This window comes from Myotis davidii, unplaced genomic scaffold (assembly GCF_000327345.1).
Source record: "Myotis davidii unplaced genomic scaffold, ASM32734v1 scaffold840, whole genome shotgun sequence".
In the NCBI taxonomy this organism is placed as follows: Eukaryota; Metazoa; Chordata; class Mammalia; order Chiroptera; family Vespertilionidae; genus Myotis; species Myotis davidii.
Genome location: NW_006291973.1, coordinates 78,268 through 83,577, shown reverse-complemented (window position 1 = coordinate 83,577; position 5,310 = coordinate 78,268).

The window sequence follows — 5,310 nt, the reverse complement described above, 5'->3', positions numbered from 1 at the left end:
GCAGAGGCGGGGGGGGGGGGGGAGGGAAGGGGGGGGGGGGGGGGTAGAGGGTAACGTGGGGACAAGGACACATATGTAATTTCTTAATCAATAAAAAATATATTAAAAAAAAATCCATTGGTCTTCACTTTGAATGATTCTTTTACCCATGTATGATTTTGTAACATCATGCACTAGTCATTTGAAAAATATTGGTTCACCCCTTTTTAAAAAATATTTTTAGAGAAAAAGAGAAGAGGGAGAAAGAGAGAGAGAGAGAGAGAGAGAGAGAGAGAGAGAGAGAGAGAGAGAGAGAGAGATTTTAAAAAATATTTTGAGAGAAAAAAAGAAGAGAGAGAGAGAGAGAGAGAGAGAGAGAGAGAGAGAGAGAGAGAGAGAGAGAGAGAGAGAGAGAAACTATCTATGTGAGAGAGACAGAGGGTTTGATTGCCTCCCACATGTGCCCTGACCAGGGCTGGTGATCGAACCTGCAACCCTTCCATGCAAGACACTGAGCAACACTGGCCAGGGCTCATCTCTTTTTAGTGTTCATTTTTTTTTCATTGTCTGGATGACCACAGTTTATCTAACCATTCACCTGGAGGACATCTTGGTTGTTTCCAAGTTTGGCAATTATAAATGAAGCTGCTATAAACATCTGGGTACAGATTTTTGGGTGGACCCAAGTTTTCAACTTGTTTGGGTGAAATACCTACCAGCAGGATTGATGGATAACATCGTAGAGTGTGTTTAGTGTTTGATAAAGTGCCAAAATATACTCCCAAGCGGCTGCACCATTTTGTATTCCCACCAGTAATGAATGAGGATTCCTGTTGCTCCACATCCCTGCTAGACTTTGGTGTTGTCGGTGTTCTGGATTTTGGCCATTCTAATATGTGTGGTCACAGAAAAGAGGACCAACACATATGCAGAATTCAGTTGTAAGGAATCCATTCCTCTGGGCCAGTGTTTCTCAAAGTGTGACCTGGTAATAGCATCAGAATCCTCACCAGTATGTGAGAAGTACAGATTCCAGGGCCATACATCAGAAATCCATAGTTCAAAGAAGATTTTCAGGTTTGTCTTACATTCTCTAAATAGAAGAACACTTCTCCAAATCTCTGAAAACAGCATTTAACTTTCTGAGAAAGCCACAGGAAATATTTTTGTCTGTAAGAGCAGCAAATAAGGATCAAAATCCACAAGGAATTTATACTGGTATTTGAATGTTGAGATGATAGAGTCTAAGAAAGTCATTGCCTTTTTTTCCAATCCTCACCTGAGAATGTGTGTGTGTGTGTGTTTGTGTATTTAGAAGAAAGAAAACATCAATGTGAGGAACATCAGTCAGTTGCCTCCCATATGCGACCCGACCAAGAATCATACCCACAACCTTTTGGTGTATGGGATAACGCTCAAACCAACTGAACCACCTGGCCAGGGCAACCTTTTTGAGTTTAATGTTGTAGCTTTAAGGAAGAAATATTAAAGATTTGAATTCAGTTACTAAATAGCAAAGAAAATGTCTTTCCTGGAATGAAATATTTCTTCTCACCAAAACATGTAAGAAAAGAGGCCAAAAATATAACATTTATTTCTCATTCTAGTATTCTTTTTCTAAATCGAGTAAATTTCTTCACAGGCCCATTCTAAATTGTGGAATAAAGGTGGGAATAATGAACACTTATCACACTGTTGCTTCGTAATGTCTGTATTTTTCATGTTCTCAGTCCTACAAATATGGCCTATGTCTTACAGGCTCCCATAGATCTCTACATAAAAATAAAAAAGCCTTCCAAAGAGAGCACAACATGCATTTATTTGAGATCAAAGAATAGCTATTCAGGATCCACTGCTTCAGGCAGATAGCTATTCAAGACCCACTGATTCATGCAGGATGTTATTTATAGTAGGGGACGAAGGTAAGGGATGTTTGTGAGAAGGGAAAGGGGAACAATTGTATTACTAGAAGGAAGGCATTTCTATTGGTGCAGAAAAGTAATACAGTGATGTTAATTCTAAAGAATGTTTTTAAGTTTTAGTACTATAGCCATCAGTTCAGTAGTAATAAAAATTTGCTTTCTTGTTATCTTGGCAAACATTTTTTTTGGAACAGTGTTGCTTTAGCCCCAGTTCAAAAGTTATTTTGCTCTGTTTTAACTATACAAGGTTTGAGGCATAAGAAATGCAAGGCAGTTCCTCCGTCTTGGCAGCTCCAGCTCCATTTTAAAGTGGCTCTGTTTATTTATTCATTTATTTTGACTGGTTGATGCTGCTAGGTCCTTACACTAGAGTGTCAGCTGATCACTTGGGTATTCCAAGACACCTTGACATTTCTCTCTTTCTTCTCTCTCTCTCTCTCTCTCTCTCTTTCTTCTTCTTTTTTTTTTTTTGAAATATATTTTATTGACTTTCCACAGAGAGGAAGGGAGAGAGACAGAGAGTTAGAAACTTTGATGAAAGAGAAACATCGATCAGCCGCCTCCTGCACATCTCCCACCAGGGATATGCCCGCAACCCAGGCACATGCCCCTGACCGGAATCGAACCCGGGACCCCTCAGTCTGCAGGCCGACGCTCTATCCACTGAGCCAAACTGGTTTCAGCTCTTTCTTTCTTCTTCTCTCTCTCGTTCCTTCTTTCTTTCTTACCTTCCTTTCCTTCCCTTCCCTCCTTCCCTCCCTATCTCTCTCCCTCTCCCTCCCTCCATTCCCCGCTCCTCCTCCTCCTCCCCCTCCCCCTCCTTCTTCTTCATCTTCTTCTCTCTCTCTCTCTCTCTCTCTCTCTTTCTCTCTCACTAGAGGCCTGATGCAGGAAATTCGTGCAAGGTCCTTGGCCCTGACCCGCCTGCCAATGCAGCTGGGGGCCTCTGCCGCCTCCGCGGCAGACCCTGCCCACTGCAGCTTTGTCCAGAAGGAAGGACCTCCGGAAGGCCATCCGGTCTAATTAGCATTACCCTTTTATTATTATAGATTTTCTAGGGATAGAAGGGAGAGGGAAGAGAGAAAAACACTGATTTGTTGTTCCATTTATTTATGCATTAATTGGTTGATTCTTGTATATACCCAGACCAGAATCAAACCTGTAACCTTGGTGTATCAGGATGACACTAACCAACTGAGCTATCAGGCCAGGGCTGCTTCGACCATTCTTTACACTGGATGATAGATAGAGTGTTTGTCCTTAAACTTTTCATAAAATGGAAGGCTCTTTTTTGTTTTAAATCCTCACTAAAGAAAATGTTTTTATTGAATTTAGAGAGGGGGGAAGGGAGAGAGAGACAAGAATAGATGTTGACTCCAGTATGCACCCAACAATGGATGGAAACTGCAACCTAAGTATGTACCCTGACCCAGAATCAAACCTGTAACCTTTTGGTATACTGGATGACGTACCAACTATGGTAGGATAGTAAGAAGCTAGGCAAATTCTGGGCAAATGGAATGGGGAAACTGAGACAAGAAAATTAAACAAGGTGAAACAGTTTGGGCAGCAAGTACTCAGCTTGTGAATTGCAAGACCTTATCTCCCCCAACCAAGAATATTGAGAGTAAATGATATTTACCTCTCCACCCTAACCAGAGAACACATAGCTTAAATCCCCCTGGCCTGGGAAAACAGAGAAGGTCAAATTAATGCAATTTCTGCCAGCTATACCCAAGAACAGATACCATTTGGGGGATGTTATGCAGGAAAGATAGCTGCTAGGGTAGGAGGAGGGGAAGGGGGATAAAAAGGGGAGTTTTTAAAACTCACCTATTAAAAAAGAAATCAGCCCTAACCAGTTTGGCTCAGTGGATAGAACGTCCGCCTGCGGACTGAAAAGGTCCCAGGTTCAATTCCGGTCAAGGGCATGTACCTTAATTGCGGGCACATCCCCAGTAGTGGGTGTGCAGGAGGCAGCTGATCAATGTTTCTAACTCTCTATCCCTCTCCCTTCCTCTCTGTAAAAAATCAATAAAATATATTTAAAAAGAAATCAGCCACTGTAGGACTTGCCCAACAAGATGAACAGATGTATGTACAAACATTCCAAGATTAGCCACAACAAGGGGACTTTAAAAACTAGTCTGCTACCCAAGATATCTGGCAGGGGAGCTTTGAAACCTATAGGGGGAATGGTATAAAACCCTCTGAACCTCCAGGGGGCAGTATGCTCAGACTAGCTGAGTTGCCCACTTGTACTTTATGCCAAGTGTATTTTTTAAAAATATATTTTTATTTATTTCAGAAACCAAGATGGCAGCATAGGTAAACACCGGAGATTGCTGCCTCACACAACCACTTCAAGAATACAACTAAAAGACAGAACAGGCATCATCCAGAACCACAGGAAGGCTGGCTGAGTGGAAATACTACAACTAGAAGGAAAGAGAAAAGCAGACTGGGACTCAGAGGAACTGCGGTGCGGAAGGTAAGTGCACAGGTACGGAGTCGGACGCGGAAAGGGCTGGCGGTTGAGGACACAGTTGGCTTTTTCAATCGGGAGGGAGTCTCAAACTCCCGACTACTCTGGACTCCATTTCCGGGCAAGTCTCTGGGGACCCTGACTGATTCGGGGAGAGGCCAGGCTGTCTAGCATCATTCGCATCTCGAGGGCGGCTTTCTCTCAGAGGTGCTTGCAGTGATTACCTGGACACTGAGACTCGGGGCCTCTTAGGGCTGGACTGACGATCAGCCATAGCTGTTTGCTCTGCCCTACTGATCCCCTGGGACCCAGCCCCACCCAAGCTGTGCACAGAGGCTTTTGTAATCTGAAAATTAGCTAACAAACCTGCAGCTGGCCCAAGGCCCCAAGGCAACTTGCATTGCTTCACAGCTGAGCTGCTGCTGAGTAGCCTCATGCAAAGGCTAGATTAGCACCTCCTGAAAGATACAGGAGCCAATATACTTGGTGGTCAGAGTGGGACCATCCAGATTGCAACCCCTTGGACTCATAAGGGACACACTCAGGGGGCAGACTCAGTGAGCACCAAAGCCCCACTGAAGCAAGTCTTGCCCCGGAGGGGTGTCTCCAACACAGAAGTTCTCCCACTGCAGACCCAACTGATTCTCACAGCCAATTGGCCTGGAGGTCAATTCCTCCCAGTAGTACCTACAACAATCAAGGCTTAACTACAACAAGATTGTGCACACAGCCCACAAGGGGGTGCACCAAGAGTGTCCACCTCAGGTAATTGGGGAGGCTGAACCACTGGGCCCTATTTGACACCTAGCACACATAGCCACTCCATCAACACAGGGAAGCGTAAAAAATGCGGAGACAAAGAAACAGGACACAAATGACAGAAATGGAGGAAAGCAAACTACTGGATATAGAGTTCAAAACCAC